Source organism: Tachysurus vachellii, chromosome 9, assembly GCF_030014155.1.
Source record: "Tachysurus vachellii isolate PV-2020 chromosome 9, HZAU_Pvac_v1, whole genome shotgun sequence".
NCBI lineage: Eukaryota > Metazoa > Chordata > Actinopteri > Siluriformes > Bagridae > Tachysurus > Tachysurus vachellii.
Genome location: NC_083468.1, coordinates 17,831,664 through 17,850,621, shown reverse-complemented (window position 1 = coordinate 17,850,621; position 18,958 = coordinate 17,831,664). Strand labels below are relative to the sequence as shown.

The 18,958-nt window shown below is 38.0% G+C and overlaps 1 protein-coding gene across 1 annotated transcript in view; it reads right to left on the bottom strand.

The window, feature by feature from the left end:
• Nucleotides 1-18,958, bottom strand: part of mgat4c (mgat4 family member C) — a 129,523-nt gene that overhangs the window by 51,059 nt on the left and 59,506 nt on the right. Inside the window, exon 3 of the mRNA XM_060878637.1 lies at nucleotides 13,377-13,477. The gene's annotated coding sequence lies outside the window, so the exon portion shown is untranslated. The remainder of the gene's footprint in view (nucleotides 1-13,376; nucleotides 13,478-18,958) is intronic.

Here is an 18,958-nt window from a genome sequence, read left to right as displayed (position 1 = left end):
AACTTGATCTTTTGCCAGTGCATTCAGTTTTTTTTCTTATTATAATTCTCCTTGTTTTGTCTAACACTGAAGACTAATGAGCTACTTTTGTTTCGTTCTTGTATTAAACCGAGTAGCTGAAATCTCAGACATAATGCTGTTATTTATATCCAACAAGCAGCAATGATCATCCATTATGTGCATACCAAAGAACAACACAAATCATTTTAGAAACCATTAAACCCTGATGAACTTCCCAAATGACGGCCAACATCATAATATATGACATTTCAGTGTGTGCTTAATAAGTTATTTGGTTTTATAGAGTCTCATGCACATTATTTATTAATAATACACTTTTGCATGTCTGAAATCTGGACCATTAACCTAGTGGTGCAATCTGTTTCCTTTATCAAACTGAAAAATTCAAGACCCAGTGGCAATGTTCACATGCACATAAACAATCCTAATAATTCTTGTGTTATTCCCAGACTATGGAGATACATGGGATTTTTGTGGAAATTGTGACACTTCATTTACAAATCTAATTGCAATTTTTTTTTGCATTTTGCAAAAAAAAAAAAAAGTCACCATTAGCATTCCACTGACAAAGACTGATTATTATATCTACTGTGTAAAGAAATGACACCATTAACCTGAAGTGTCTTGCCTAAAGGTACTGTTTAAAAGATATTTGCTGTCACATGAATAAGTGAGAAGCAGGAAAGTACCCATATCAAGCTCAACTAATTGGCCATTAACAAAATTTGTACTAAGACAGAGAGAGGGCCTTTACAGATGCTCTAAGACAACGTCAAAAAGTGCTGCGCTGACATTTATGCGAAACGACCATGTGAGAAAGCCAGATGTCAGTTTTGCCCACCACATTAACCTGGCTGGATTAGGAAGCACATATTGAAAATGTCATGTGTGCAATTCCATTGAGCCGAGTACAGCGTAAGGATTTGCTTCGGCCTTCGGTCTCGTTTTCAAAATTATTCGTCATATTAAGACTTGCGTCGTATTAATTTAAATGGAAATGGGATGCACAGCCTGCATGACGGAGGGAAGGAAAAAAAAAAGACAGAAAGCGGCTTGACTTTGTGGGAAGTTGCAAAATGAGAAAATAAGGTGATTAAATTGGATGAATCTCTTGTTGATACATATGTAATTGGAATTCACAATCAGGTTATCATCCATGAAGGACAGCATGAGTGTGTGTACAAGCACTGCTGCATATTTGTAGTAGAGCAGCCGTGCACTCCTTCACCACAGGCTCTTGGGGAAAGAAAAAAGACAGAAAGGGAGGTCAAATGAATATGGAGAGGAGGCTGCATTCTATAAAAATGAAACCCTTTCTCTATTTCCCTGTAGACAACAGTACAGCATGGAGAGGTTTTTTTTATATATTAAATCAGTCCACACAAGTTTTTTTTTTTTTTTTTTTAAATATTGTTTCTTTCTCAGCTGTGGATTCATGCGGTACATCAAAGCATTCATTATCTTAATTACACATACTTCAGAATCTATTAGCAGCGGACACTTGGCACATTTGAAGCAGATCTGACAGTGTTTGTGAAAAACAGATCTTTAATGCAAACTTTTAGAAGTATAAAAGACATGTTGATGGATTTCTCTGTCACCAAGATCTTTCACATTTTTTTTCTTATTATAATTCTCCTTGTTTTGTCTAACACTGAAGACTAATGAGCTGCTTTTGTTTCGTTCTTGTATTAAACCGAGTAGCTGAAATCTCAGACATAATGCTGTTATTTATATCCAACAAGCAGCAATGATCATCCATTATGTGCATACCAAAGAACAACACAAATCCTTTTAGAAACCATTAAACCCTGATGAACTTCCCAAATGACGGCCAACATCATAATATATGACATTTCAGCATGTGCTTAATAAGTTATTTGGTTTTGTAGAGTCTCATGCACGTTATTTATTAATAATACACTTTTGCATGACTGAAATCTGGACCATTAACCTAGTGGTGCAATCTGTTTCCTTTATCAAACTGAAAAATTCAAGACCCAGTGGCAATGTTCACATGCACATAAACAATCCTAATAATTCTTGTGTTATTCCCAAACAATGGCCTTAACTGGTCATAAAATTAGAAGAGGACTAAATGCATTAAGCTTACGGACGAATAAAGTGTATATTGTTATTTCACTACAACCAGAACATCCTTGTTCCTGAATGTAAAGCAAATCTGAAATGCTAAGTAACATGAATGTTCTCTGAATGCTCTCCGGACCTGCCTGATCTCAAACCAGTTCTCATCAATTGAACCTGCTCACTGTGGAGCTACATGGGATTTCAGATGATATCACCATTCAGAAACCATGGAGATGAATTTGGACTGCAACTGATACGAACAGATTTGCTCTCAAGTCTCCATCCGTGAACAGTTCAATAGTAACTCCAAGAGATAAATGTAATGTTAAACCAGAATAAATTTGACCATATAGTACACAGTTATAGAAAGTAAATTATTTAATCAGACTGTCCAGTGTCACTCAGATGTGAACGAGTTCCCTTTTGAGTCTGTTTTTTCTCAAGGTTTCTTCCTCATGGAGTATTTCCTTGCCACTGTTTCCTATAGCATGCTAATTAGGTAAAGATTTAAATTCAAGAATTATAATTTATATCCAGAATATATATATATTTATTTATTTATTTCTGTAAATCTTGTTTTTAAAAGAAAACTGAATTGAATCAAATCAAATACTGTCGCATAAAGTTTGTTTTCTCATTCTGACTCAAGTCATACTTGGATGAAGTTGTGCTGAGACAGAAATCATTTAGAATGCAATTTAGACACAAACAGCATGACTAAAAACATGAATGTGCTGATCGGACTTGCATACTTTATTCTGTTTGTGTTTTTTTCATCGCAAATTGTTTCCTAATTTCATTACCAGCCAGTTCACATCCACCAGCCATCTCAACCTAGCAGGGGAAGGTTAGCATGTGCTTGCTCTTTGACATCTGAAGCTAGCCAACTGCATCTTTTCACACTGCTAAGCATAACACACACAGAGGAAAGCAGTATCAACCCTCTTCCACATACAAGGGCTCAAATACATCAGTGATTGCGTAGTGTCACTGTGATTGACAACGTTAAGAGAATATAACTCCCACCCAGACAGTACGATCTTGGCTTCTGGCCACGGATGGCTGTGACTTGTGAACTCCTAACAATACAGCTTTTCTTTTGAGTCACTGAGGAACAAATGCTCATGTTTTATGGTAATGTTGAGCCTATACTCATGCATCCTTTGGATGGCATAAAATGCCTTTTTATAAATGAAGGCTACACAGTATCATGTTTAGAGGGCATATAAATAGTTTATACAGAGTCTGCGATCAGAATGAATTCATTTAAGACTGGTAAAAATCTTTGCATGTAAACACTGGCATTGCTTCCCCTGAGAACAGTAGATTTGAACAATCAACTCAAGCAGACTATCCCACAGAGGTAAACTGCTGTGTGTTTTTTCCAGACAGTGATTCTGAAGTGGCAGGTAGACCTGAAGCCCGGGCGGATAATCCGTTGCCAGAAATACAGGGACAGGTGCATCCAGCTGTCTTGCATGGTGCAATGGTCGAGTGCTTCTCTTCTGGAGGTCAATGTCCAGCTGATGGTAAGGCAGTGTGTCAGGAGACACCATTGTTTTGTTCTCTGTTCTATGCGGAGGCAATGATTTGAAATAAAATCTTCCAACAGAACTCTTAAAAGATCTGATCAGTTAAAAATGATCATATTATAGTAGTTGTTTGTTAGACTGCATTGTATTAAAGGGCATTCACCTAGACAAATGAGACCTGTAGCAGGTCTCCTTTTCTTCCTGAAGAAAAATGAAAAACACCATATAGCACTCCTTAACAAGAAAAAGTAACTGTCTGAAGGACAGGGAATGTGATATAGATCTTTGAATAGGACTAGACCATTGAAAACAAAAATGATCTCTCTTCTTTCCCAGAGAGAAGTGTTTGTTTTCATGACCTTTATTAGACATTCAGGATTCAATACAACACACAGTCACCCAATGGATTGCTGTAATTACTTTTGCAGATAGAGGTGAAAGAGAGTTCAGGAGCATCAGAAGAGGAACTCACGTTGGTCAGGTCTTTGAATTCCCCAGATGGGCCTGTCACAGTAATCTCTAAAGCTTTGTCCGTGCCAGTGAATGTTTCTTTTTTTTTTTTTTTTTTTTTTAATGTTGGGCCCAGTGAGTTTTAGTCATTGCCAACTCTGTTTCTCTCAGCATATCAACACAACTGTGATTCCACGCCCAGAAAGACAGCCATCATATCATTCTGACTTACAACATAAACAGCATTGCTGAAAGGCTTCACAGGACTGGAGGAAAGCACTAATTATTTCACTATGCTGCTGTGTAGATGCTGGGACTGAATCAGTGCTCATTACTCTAGACAAAAAAGAAAGTTTGCTGCATTGAGTTAAAAACAGAAAATGATCTGACAACAGCCTGTATAAATATATATAAGCGTTCCACTTTAATAGGAACACCTGTATATCTGCACATTTAGCCAATTAGCTCATCAGCAGGAGCTCAATGCATACAATCATGCAGACACAGGTCAAGAGCATCAGATAATGTTCAGAGCAAATCCCGCAATGGGGAAGATGTGATCTCAGTAACTTTGACCACACCAGAGAAAATGGTTGAGTATTTTCGAAACTGCAAATTTCCTGGGATTTTCACAAACATTCACGGCTCTTGCTTATCCCGAGCAACTCTTATCTCATTTATGGAACTAAGCAATTGAGGGCCAAGGGCCTTTTTCAGGGACCCTGGGGTGGCAGCTTGGTGGCTCTGGGATTCAAATTCATGACCTTCTGATTCCGATTCTTCACCACTAAGCAACCTCTTCCCACAAACAACCGTATATTTTTTTCAGAAAGGTGTAAAAAAACATACAAAAGACATCCAGTGAGAATCAGTTTTGTAGATGTTTTGTAGGAAATGCCTTTCTGATGAGCAAAAACAGTTCAAGTTGGCAGAAAGGCTATGATAACGCAACTAATTACTCTTTACAGCCATGTAAGACTGTGAAAATGCCAGCATGTCACTGTACAATCTGAAGAAGAATTCAGGAAGCAAATGAAGTGTACTTAAGTCATAATGGATTCTAGTAAAACTGAAGTGATGTATAAACAGTGAGGTTGTGAAATACCTTAAAGTATTTTTTTTCTTGTATTTATTTATTTACTTTTTACACAAAGTAATTTAATCTGCGTTTATATCATTGGGAGTTAGCTGGAAACAATACTACAGACTATCTCTATTTTTGCAATACTTGGGACCTCATGAGAAATCGTTATGTTTATAACACTCTAACTTTCAAGAAGTCAAATGCAGAGGCACATTCTTAACACAACAGCACAGATGACAGAACCCACACTGTTCATATCTACATTGGCCAAGCTGCCTAAGAAATCTCTCCCTCTCTCTTCTTCTATTTCTTTCTTCCCAATCCCTCACCCCAGGAAAAGGATCCTGAATGCCACAGATGCACATTCCCTCACATTTCAAAGCATCAGCGTGATTCATCGTCACATTCCTTTGTCTCGATTAGGCTTTTATTTTCTCAGGAAAGCTGGTGCCATTTCAAAGAGTCAATGTGTTGAGAGACCCTCTGGGCCCCTATCTCACTTTCTCACTCCTCTATCTTTTACTTCTCTCTTACACTTTTTGAGTAAAGCCAAGGCGTAATGTGTGCATCTTAAGGAAGCTCTCTCTGTTATCACCTCACCTAATTTTACAAAGTAGCTTATAGGGTCTCAAGAATAATCTTAATAACAAGACCGTCTGATTAGACATCAGGTGCTAACAGCTGATGTGCTTTAATCTCTGCTCCGCTTCTTTCTGCTCTGTCCCCATTGAACACAGAAGAAACAAGCAAAACTCATCAGCTAGCGAAACCTGTGATCACTTTTTTCCACATTTTTATTCTCTCCTTCTTAACATCTCACATGCTACATTAAATCAGCACAGATAATAAAAGGTCAGCAAATGTTCTTGATGCCATAAACATATAAGAAATTGATTTATTGCAGTGTTCTCAGCTCTGTAAGCCTTATAATTAGCTTTCTGCTGCAAAACAAACAAGTTTATAGAGTTTCTGTTAACAGGATATGACTTGATAGTATTTTAAAAAAGCCCAGGATTCCATTCAATTAAAATTTATTTGTCTGGTGCTTTTTACTGTCACAAAGCAACTTTACAGAAATATATAAATTCAGGAAATACATTGTAATACATTCAGGAAATGCATAAAAATGTATCCACAATGATAAACCAGAGGCGATGGTGGCAAGAAAAAACCCCCTGAGACAATAGGAGTCAAGCTCATCCTTCTCTGGGTGGCATCATTAAGAGCACATCAAACATGCAAGTGACTTTAAGCTGTGTGTGTGTGTGCGTGAGTGCGTGCGTGCGTGCGTGCGTGCGTGTGTGTGTGTGTGGGTGTGTGTGTGACACTAGAAGTCTAATCTCACTATCAAGAAGTCAGAATGCATGGGCATGATTAAACACAGTCTTATAGCAAAAGCTCTATGCAGTCGTTCTCTTACAAGAACATAAATATGTAGCTTGTTGCATTCAGCTCAAGTTATCACATCCATCAGTGTGAAAAAGCACAGTTACACTCAACAAATGTCTAATAAACCCATGCTGGATTTCATAATAGCATGTATTTTGTTCTTCAAGGTACACACACACACACACACACCTACACACACACCTACACGCACACACATACACATTCAATGGTAACCTTGCATAAAACACTAGGAGTCCAATGACACATGGCTGAAAAACAAAGTGTGTTTGTCTTTTTTTTCTTCCAGCACTCACAGCTGCACAAGCCCGGGCATCGTTTCATTTCTCATTACACTGTCATGCCCCTATGCTCCCTGCACTGACTTCTACTGCTCCAGATGTGAGTGCTAAAGAGAGAAAAGAGTGCCCTGACAGGACAGTTATATTTAATATGGGTCTTGGAAAGACAAAATAGACCACACTGTCGCCATTACATGTCTTTGCACCATTCACAGCCCGGGCTAACAGCTGCTGTGAAACGAGGAGTAACATCTCACAATAGTGCTTCTTCATTAGAAAAACATCACCAGCTGTTATTTCTAAGAGAGAAAACAGGATTGTTACTGTGATCTCCTGTAGGAACAGGCTCACCTGCACTGCTGAGTATTTTGTACGGCGGCGCAGCTGCAGGGGGAAGTGAGAGTCTTTCCTTCTCATACAGATAACTGCATTTCCCTTTCATCAAGGTCTGAGCAAGAAGGACAAAATATTTATTCTTAATGTTGACTGAAAATCATTATTGCAAGAGAAATATGAAAGAGACCTGTGTGCATTGCGGTGCCGCCGGGAGCGAGCGCATCGGCTCAGCTGTTGCTCACTGGTAAATCCTTCGTGAGATTTTGTCAGACACTGTTTACGTTCTCTCGAGTGAAGGGCTGCTTTTGTTGTTTTGCTCTGAAAGATCTGCACGATCTATCATTCTCCTTAGAGAGTTCAGTAATGGCTGTGACAAAAAAAGACTTTTTATTTTAATATGATAAACATTGTCTCCAACTTAAAATAAAAACACATTATTTTTTATTTTTAACAGAATGTTTTTTAGCAAAAGTGTTGAGCAAAAACTCATGGAGAAAAAAGACTACTGCGCTAGTGTATGCAGATCTCTGTGAATTGTGAAGACATCTTTTTAGCTGTTAAATGATTAGAAATTAAACTTGACAAGCTGTCAACTGTAAACTAAGCACTGTAAAATAATGCACAAACTAGAAGGAGATATTTATTGAAGATTTCTTTTAACTGGTCACTTAAAGTTTTATCAAGTTTAAGCAAAAGTCAAAACTTTTTTTTAAGACATAACAAAATGAACAATATTTGCATTAATAATTGTATAGTTTGCGTTTGTACTTAACAGTGAAGAATACAGAATGGTGTCAACACAAGTAGATTTACTTCATTCTAATGACAACAGCAGGGTTGTGGATGATGCATGTGTGTGTGTGTGTGTGTACATGAATACGGCTGAAGGGCAGGTATTTAATTTGTAGTAGCTATTTACTGTAGGTTGAAAAAAATGCAATTAAATCTTAAAAATCATTGAGGTGTCTGAACAGAATTAAATTCTAAATACATGTTGTTCTAAATGACAAATTTTCATAAACAATAAAAAAGCATTTACAACTAAACGTTTGTTATATTTTTGACTTACAAACGTTTTCTCACTACCATTAAATTTTGGTTTAGATGGTGTGCAGTTATATCTATCTATCTATCTATCTATCTATCTATCTATCTATCTATCTATCTATCTATCTATCTATCTATCTATCATTTTGTTATTTCCTGATATAGCTTAATCATTTAAACAATAATTCTTTGCATTTACTATGCATGCGACTATTCATATTCGAAATTATAGAAATTAGCACTCACTATTTAAAATTCTGCTAAATCATTGCCTTGATGTGCAATAGAGTATTGAGTATTATTTACAATTTGGTGTGGTACAAATCTTTGTCCATTAATTACACACAACCCAATTGCCTTCAGGTGGGTCTGTGCATATTGATTAGACACAACAAAAACTACAGGATCCCAAACACACATATTCACCTAATTAAAACAGAGAATGTTCCTTTTTACACACTTATTTAGATGTCAAGCGTTCTGACAGTCTGACAGTCTGACAACTGATTCATAATTACCAGAATGCCCAGAATTAACTCGGTATATTCATCTGCTAAAATGATGTGCACAGCTACATAGAGAAAGACAGCCATTCATGGCAATATTTCCATAAACATATTCCATTCACTGACAGCTCTTTTTTCCAAATGTCCATGTTACAATATATGTAATCTAGGTGCATTTTTCTTTCTTAAACAGAGTTGTGCTGTTATCACCAGTGTTGTGCTAGTTACTAAGAAATAGTAACTAGTTACCATTACTAGTTACAGTACTTTATTCAAAATGTAACTCAATGACTTTGTTGATTACTTACACCAAAAAGCAACGCGTTACTGTTAAAAGTAACTTTTTAGTTTTTTTTTAAAGAACGTTCTTTAATGTTCCCATTAATGCCCTTTTATGCGTTATATGCCCTTTTATGCGGTCTATACAAACACAAAACTGTCCGGTTAAAATCTAGTCGCTGTTGTTTGGCTGGAGGGGCTTGAGTCACTTCGAGTGTGTCCACCGACACCGGGTTAGATTCTAGCTTCGTCGTGGCATGTAGCTTCTAGAGGTGCTTCGACAGATTGGAGTTGCTGTTTATTGCAGTAGATACAGTAGGGCCTTCTAACCAGAAAGACACAGCTTACATTTGATTAAAAGGTTTTTGACTTTATGCTCAACTAAAGTGAAATAATGAGCATATTTCCACTTTGAGAAACTCGTCTTGCTCTCACCTTGACTCGCCATTACAGCCGCACCTACTTGAATAAACGGAAACATACCCACAGTGCGGCGTCTTCGTGTTTACTGTGGTTGGCATCCACCAATCTTACAATGCGTCTCTGCTGTAAACAGGTTAGTCTGTAGGCTACACTTCAGCCTAAATGAATTAATTAAAAAAAGTAACGGACAAACGCAACATATGGTAATGGTAAACAAATGGTAACAAATGGCGTTAGAGTATTAGTTACTGTCAAAAGTAATTGCGTAACAGTAACCCTACACTGGCTATCACACACTTTATAATAACAGCACATGAATACTCATGTACTAAATATGATCTCATGATAAGATAAGGTATGTACGAATCACAGAGTTAATCAAAGAGACTATGTGAGTCATAACAAATACGCTAAGGGTATTTTAGTACCTGTTTTTAGTTACATTTTTAATTAACATGTAGCGGTAAAGGAAATTAAACATGCTCTATAAGAAAGAATGGGAACGTAGAAAAACACCAATAATTGTAATAAACTAATCAAATTGTAGCACTGATACAAGCTCTGAGTCTGCTTTGCTCCTTTACTCACAAGAGTGAACAATCTGAAAATATGACTGTTCAGTTCATCTTCTTTCTTCAAGACTACACTTTAACAAACGTACTATCGTACTTAAGAAAGACGTTACTCACACATGAACACGTAGATGTGAATTTATTAACAAAACAACAAGGTAACAAGGACAGAAAAACACTGGGAATAAAACTAGGCAAAAACATAACTAGACTCAAAATTCTGAAACTAAATACAAGGATTCGAGGCACTGAATACAAAACACGGGCTCGAGAATTCCGCTCTGAAAAACGCAACACAGCAGGGATAAATAGAGGAAAAATATTAATACACGTAAGGGACAGGTGAGCAGAGGTGGGATGGAATTAAGACTGGAGGAGCAAAGACACATGAACATGAAACGAACAACAGCACATAACACATGAACATGAAACACTGCCGGAACACACCCTAGAGTCCCGCTAGTGTATGTACAAGAACAAGCCTGACAGTAGTTTTATTTATTAGTTTGCGATTAATACATACCTGAACTCATCACTAGTTCATGTTTAAGTAAGCATTAATTTAGCTATTGGTGCGTGATTATTGTAAAGTGTAACAGTTATCCTACACTATAACAGACAAAAGGCAAAAATAAATAAATAGATAAAACCATTGGTTCTGCTCACTCTTACAATCCTGGCAGATCTTTCAGAAGAGAACACATCTGGCACAATACTCCAAACCCTTGAAACATTTCAGCCGTGCTTCCTACACTCCGTCTGGTTTAAAATCAGAGCACATGGCTTTGCATGATAGCGTTCTGCGCTAGGAACAGCTGTTTGGATGAATCTTTAATGCTTGTTCCTATCAATGTTTCCCTCCGCTGCTGTACAGCTGTACCTCCCCTCTGTGCTGTTCCAACTGCCCATCATCCATCAGGCCTGTGCTATTCCCTGCTCATTAGAGCTTGTGTCAGCAGGCCACTGTTGGCTACAATGTCATTATAGTGGGACGACGGATCAAAATAGAACGCTGTTACAAGTTTCCTTGTTGTATGAGGGGAAGAGCTTTATGTACATATGCAGGATGTACCTTCAAGGTTCAATGACTATATAACAGAAAAAAACATCTTATCTAGGACCCAACATAGAAAAAAAATTACCAGTGAGAAGGTTTTCACAAGCATCTATATAAGAATCTTAATAAATCTTTATCGTACTCCACATTAAATTACTTTAAATTACCCCTACTTTCAAATTTAAAAAATAAGCAAATCCTTCTGATCATAAACTCAACATCAGTCATTTGTTGCAAAATTCAGGCTTTTGAATTCCCAAAGACATTCTGCCTACACATTGTGTTTCCCAATGCAAGCAAAAGATAACGATGACAACAGAACGGGAAACACGAATAAAACTGAATGTAAATAAGCTGTTATTTAGTGCGCTAAAACTACACGAACAATATGCTCTCAATATGGTTTTACATGTACTGTGCAGCAAGACTGAAGACTGAAGAGTGACTATCATTTTACATATGCTTTCACTGCACATGTGTTAATACCATATGCTTAAAATTAGGGTATGCTTAAAGTAAGAAAAACTGGTGAAATTTATGCAAATTGAACACAATTTTAAGCCCGGTGTCAAACTTGTGCGAGGACACGTCACACCAAGAAATGCTTTGAATTAAAAAAACATTAAATTCAGTCTCTCCAAATTCCCTTGAAAATAGAAAGTGTATCAACAGAGGCATGTTTATGCTCTTGGTGAGTCGACTGAACAGCTTGCAACTGCTTGAAACACGACTGCATTTGACTTCAGCACTGCATCTCACGCTAATGTGTTCAGAGCTCAGGATTTAAAAAATGCTACGTATTTTTACAGCCTTGTGCTTTCATACAGTTTTTTTTCCCCCAAAGTCTCTAGCCCAGCTGTGTACAATCTTATTCAGAAAGGGCCGTGTGTTTTTGTTTCAACTAAGCAGAAGCCACACTTCTTATTCAGGATCATCTGATTAAACAGGTGGTATCAGCTGTAGCTTCTTGGAAGATTGGGTTCTAGTGTATCTGTGTGTGTAACGTGACTGACTGAAAACATGTGAATTAGTTAGCATAGCGTGCATATACCGAGAATAGTTTCCATAAAGGAATTTCATACTGTAGTATGGATTATTTTGGACTTTCAGGAAACCAAGCACACCAGCGCCACAAATGATCATGATGCTGGGGCTGAATTTTTTCTACCCAGACTGTAGATCCATCCAGTGACTGTCATGTCAGGATATTTACACAGTATGAAAACCCCACTAGATTTTGCACCTAATGGGGCTAATATTTTTAAGCCAGTGGCAAATTCCCAACAAATTGAGATGGATTATTTACTCTGTCATCTGTTTTATCATTAACATTGGAGGAGAAGCTAAAGGTAGATTGACAAAAGCACATGTTGTTCTAAAGTGCAAGCTTTCCTCTTTATCACGTTCGGGAATCAGAAAAAACACGATGTATTATTTAAAAGGCTTTTTTCATGTTTGAAGTCCTGAATATCAGCTTGCTTTCTACCTTGAAGAAAATGTGTGTGTCTACAGTTTTCCCTCATCATATTTATTACGCCATCATTGAGACCTCAAGATATAATGCATTGCTCAATCCAAATATTTTCATTCTCATTGTATCATTAGCAGTGTTGCTTAACATAATAGCAGCTCCATATACAGTAATCTTGAAATCTTTCTCTGGAAAATGACAGCAACCAGGTATGGAAAAACCATCATACTGTAGGTATTTCAGTGAAGGAAAGCATAACATGGCAGACATAAACAAATGGCATGTTTCCTTTCTCACTTTTGTGCCTCTTATATATAATCAAATTATGGTTCATTACTCACTCACTCACTCATTTTCTACCGCTTATCCGAACTACCTCGGGTCACGGGGAGCCTGTGCCTATCTCAGGCGTCATCGGGCATCAAGGCAGGATACACCCTGGACGGAGTGCCAACCCATCGCAGGGCACACTCACACACTCTCATTCACTCACACAACCACACACTATGGACAATTTTCCAGAGATGCCAATCAACCTACCATGCATGTCTTTGGACCGGGGGAGGAACCCGGAGTACCCGGAGGAAACCCCCGAGGCACGGGGAGAACATGCAAACTCCACACACACAAGGTGGAGGCGGGAATCGAACCCCCAACCCTGGAGGTGTGAGGCGAACGTGCTATATGGTTCATTAGCTACTGTATATATGGTTTAAAAGCCAGAGCTGTGCTTAAACTGGAAAATGAAGGGCATGTCTGTGACCCATGCTGTTTTTACTGTACATGTTAGATGGATATAAATAAAAGAATAAGACAATTTACCTGTCTACAGAGCGTGGATGTTTATGTACTGTAGGAGACCGCCTGGTGGTTGAAGAAGATGACATGCGATGCAGCCAACAACAGTGGAACGTCTGTAGTCTCTGAAACAATGGAAGGTGAGGAGGAATGTTCATTTACAGGCATGGATTCCTTTGAGAATTGAGAAGCCAAAGTGACAGGCTAATATAAGCAGGCATGCATGGAAGTATCTGTGTGTTAGTGTGAGAGAACCAATTGGGCAAAACATTTGAGAATTCCATTTCCTTTATTTCAACATTGATAAAGCAATGCTGAGCACGTTGGGAAGGTAGGGAGGGGTTGCTGTTGACATCGAGGAATCCTCTGTGGCTGTATGTATATATGTGTGTGTGTGTGTGTATATGTGTGTGTGTGTCTGTGTCTGTGTCTGTGTGTGTGAGTGCACTGGGATCTCAGAGCACTCTGCTGTACACACACACTCACACACACACACACACACAAGTCGTAATTGGCTCTCGATGAAGAGCCATAACCATACATCACACGGCTTGTAAAGCGTCATGTCCACAACCAACAGAGCCAAAGCCAGATCTATTTCTGCTCACACACACACACACACACACACACACACACACACACACACACACACACACACACACACACCAAATGTGACTATATATGAAATATATAATACACTCTCAAGTGCACATTTACACAAAAACCCATTCAGCATATTTAGACAGACAGGGACACACTATATATGCTCACTGGTACACATTAAATCAAACACACACGCACACGCACTTAGACCTAATAGACAGCATTCTGGATTTACCAGATGTGTCTATATTTCATATGCTCACTCAGAGACTTAATGGGGAACATCCATTCTTTAAATCACAACCTTTTTTTACAGCTTGCTACAACCTAAGTGTCTGTCTGTGTGTGTGTGTGTGTGTGTGTGTGTGTGTGTGTGTGTGTGTGTGTGTGTGTTTTGTATTCACTAAATTCAATACAACTTAAAAAAAATTATACCCCTAAATTGAGTCCTACTTTTTAAAATATCCTTAAGGATCACAACACGCACATAGGTGATTCCACATCTTATCCAGCTATCAATCCAGCTATAAAACCTACATCAGATATGCAATGACAGGACTGGACATAATTTATCTAATTCCTGTCTGAGAAAGTCTAACCTTCACAGAAGCAGACAGTCTGTGCCTGACCCTGTTTCCCTGCCTTGAGGGAGAGAGAGGAAGAAGGAGAGAAAGTCCTCCATCTGGATCTTCACAGGGGAAAGACAGCGCAGGTTCCTGCTCATTATTCTGCCCAGGCACTCGAGGCCAAAGGAAATATCTTTCATTTTTCTTGTCAAAATTCAGTCTCTGTTAATGGGGTGCTCTCAGTCAGTGGTGAGACACAAAGCTGGATTTGGCCTGCTCCAACCATGTATAGAGTCACGATAAGCACAGAGACCCATTCTAATGAATGTTACCTCCTCCTGTTTCTTCTACTTGCCTAAGGCAACCCGAACACTTACTAGTCTAAAAATTTTGTTTGGCTGATTTTCAAATGCTGTAGCCTCTGAAATAGTTTTAGTCTAAATTAAATCTGAGTAAACATTAATAATAAAATAATACCAAATTTTCCAAATATAATTACACATTACCATATTTTTTATGTTTTGTAATGTACACCTTTATATGTATGCAATTGCATGTATTTTAGTCATTGGAAAATGGGACAGCTGACCATTGTACACTCTTTTTTCAATCTGCATCATTCCAGTTCATTCCAGTCCAGATCCTGTTCCATTGTAGCTGCAGCTTCTTGTTTTTGGCTAACAGGAGTAAGAACCCAACATGGTCTTTGGTTGTTTGTGCCTTTCTGCCTAAAGCTCTGAGCTGTTGCACATTCTGAGATGCTTTTCTGCTCAATATGAAAGAAAAGAATGATTATTTGAGTTGCAAAACTTTACTGTTAGCTGGCACCAGTTTGGCCTCTAATTTTCTCCTCTGAGTTCTCTCATCAAAACTGTGCTTTTGCCTTAAGATTACTCAGTGTTTTGTGCACCATTCTGTGTAAATACTAGAGATAATTGTGCATTAAATTCCTGATAGTACTATTCTAGAAGTTTCACTGAAATACACCACTATCAAAATTATAATTGTTATGATTTTTCATATGGACATTATATTTCATATGGACATCTGCAGCTGCACTGTGACTGACTGACTGGATAATTGTATGAATGAGTGAGCATATAGTTGTCAGTATAAACTGGTCAATGACTGTATAGCTTCTCTAATATACTCAGAGGTTATAATCGAAACTCATTTTTACCAAGAAGAAATAAGACAGAACTTTAAGATCCAGCACATAAAAGCATTTGGAGGAGATACTAACAGTAAGGGATGGACCAAAATTTCAACCGTTTTTATGTCTTTATTTTTGTCAGATCAGTTTTGCCTTATTGAAAGGACTGTTTCTGTCATATCCACTGCCATATCAAACTCCAACTCACAGCATAAACCTCAGACACCAAACATGGCCACTACAAGCCACACTACCCGAACACACACACTCTCTCTCTCTCTCTCTCTCTCTCTCTCTCTCTCTCTCTCTCTCAAGCTCCCAGTCACCTGTGTTCAATAAGCCACCCACCCACACACAGCAGCACACAAAAGGGACTCTCAGTACATATGCAAACTGTGAAGTATTTGTCCGGGTGCCTCGTGTCACTGCATTTCCAAGCCTTTGCTTATTGATTGTGCTTCTGGCTTTTGATCTTTGCTAGTCTCTGTTTTCTGATCTTTGTCTTTGCCCACTGATTGTTGTTTGTACATTGGTTGACATTTTTTGATTATGATTCTGCCTCTCAATATGGATTCCCTGCTAAACTGACCAACCTGCGCTTGCATCTGACTTTGCAAATTCTCATGATAGCTTTTATCACTAATAAACGTGTTTATTTGTTTGTTTGTTTTTAATACACTACCTTGCACTTTTGTACTTTATTACCCAAACAAACATATACATGCTCTCACATGTACTGTATCTCTCAAATTCTTTTTTTCCGACTGACAGGAAAGAATAATCGTTCCCATCCAGATAAGAATTAGGCTTTTATTAAATACGTAGCTTTTTTTTTTTTTTTTTAATGTTCAGCTGTAACTAAGTGTATAAGAAACCTAAACAGAAACTGGCAGTGTTTCTATAAGCCATGCAATATCTCTGTTTGTCTGCTGGATAAGGAAATTCATGGATGTGAATAAAAACTGAGTCCCTAGTTTCATATGCTAACATTGCAAAGAACATTACATGGAACTATTATATACACAATGGTCAGCCATAACATTAAAACCACCTACCGAATATTGTTTAGGTCCAGCTTGTGACACCATAAATTCTCTAAACATTCGAGGCATGGACTCCTCAAGACCTCTGAGAGTGTGCTGTGGTATCGGGCATCAAGACGTTAGCAAAGAATCCTTTTAGTCTCCATGTATTGGACTTGTTTTCCAGCACTTGTTTGTTCTGCAGATGCTTGATCGGCTTGATATCTGGGGAATTTAGACACCTGTAATTCTTTGCTATGTTCCTCAAACCTTTCCAAACCAGAACAATGGGCAGAGAGGCAGGCTGCGTTATCCTGCTGAAAGAGACACTGGAATACAATTATGGAATACCATTACCATGAAGGGGAGTATTTGGTTTGCAACAACTTAGGTAAGTGGTATTTGTCAAAGTAACATCCACATTAACGCCAGGATGCCCTGACCCAGTCATCACATCATCACAATTTGGCCTGTTTCAAAGTCGTTCAGATTCTCTCCAAGAACTGACTATTCACTTGCTGCCTAATACATCTCACCCCTTGACCCCTATGTGCCAGCATAATGAGATAATCAATGCTATTCATGACACCTGTCAGTGGTTTAATATTATGGCTGATTGGTTGTATATGACAATGAGAATACTCGAGGTCACAGGCGACACAGTGTGTGAAGGTTATCGGATATTGTATGAAGGACATTCCGTGTCATGATGCAACGGTATTGAAATTCTCCAGTATCATCTTCAAACACTGCATATACATAATTGGAATAATTTAAATGACAGCAAGTCGCCTGCTTCTTTCAACCAGGACTGATGCAAGTGCTGTCACACTATCTGTCATCCATCAGTTTCTATCTGTATCCTGCACTCTGTAACATCTGATATCACACATTTAAATCTGCATCCATCTATCATCTCCACCTGGAATTCACTCAACACACAGCCTGATCCTCGTGAAGAGGAAGGGGAACACATGCTTTATTAGAGGAAAAGTGCACTGAATATGGTGCGGTTCAATAGAGCTGAATTCGACGTAGGCTTTTGCAGAAGTGCTAGTGGGGGAAAACTGATGGTCAGCAGATTAAGAAAGGAGGTCACAGAGCTGATTCCTAAGAGGCACAGATAACACCATTTTCTGTGGTCAGGGGCTTCATCTAGACTGAATATCCTTTACATAAGAGCAAGAATGTGAGCCTAAACGCTGTAAGAGATAAAACTAATCACCATGCAGATACAGAATATAAAACCACAGGTTGTTCTTTCCTCTTCCATAAAAAGGATATTACTTGCAAAATAAATACATGAATAGTCATTGTATTAAACAGAAGCTTCTAGAAATCATTATCACTTTGTGGATTGTCCACCTGCCAGGAGTTTCAGGTTATTTATTGTAGTGTAAAGTCAACGTTTTTTTATTTTTTGAAATGTTAAATATTAGTGATTTGATATTTATTCTCTTACTGCCCCCACCCTGCATCTTCACAAGGAACAAGGTCATTTCACTGTACACTGTGCATTGCAATAAAGATCTACTTGACTTGACTCGACTCTGTCCGGGATAAAAGGGTTAATGAAGATGAATGACACACCAAAACACTTAAGGAGTGTGTGTCCTTTCAGTTCGGCTCCTGGTTTAAGAGAATACAGTACACCAAACTTATACATTTCTGAACGTATATACTGTAAATATTGTATATTGTAAATATATTACATTTATTTATTATGGACTTTCAGACAGACAGCACAACAGAGAAGACGCTAACATTCCTGCAGCTGAGAACACAGTAAACTGAAGATAAAAAGCTCTTCAGTCCCGTTGTTTTTGATTTCTTCCAAAAGAAATGAGAGATAACTGAACTTTCCAGAAAAAACATTTCATGAGTCATTGTGTTTTTTTGAATGGTCTCTTTTTGCTTTGATGTTTTAACAACGTTTAGCTGAAATAAGTGTTTTAGACGTGTCAAATCCACTAAAGTCAGTAATTACTGAATTACTGAATATCAGGCTTGTTAAATTGGAACAGGTGTTTCATTATGATCACATTCACCTAAAAAGTCATGTGAGCCAAAATACACATGCACAAAGCAGTTGTGACCTTAGTAATGATATCTATTTTTTTTTAAGGGGTGGTAAAACACGATTTCACTTTTCTAACTTTAGCTAGTGTGTAATGTTCCTGTTTGAGCATAAACAACATCTGCAAAGTTACAACGTTCAAAGTTTTAAGCAAAGGGAGATGTTTGCTTTTAAAGAAATCCATT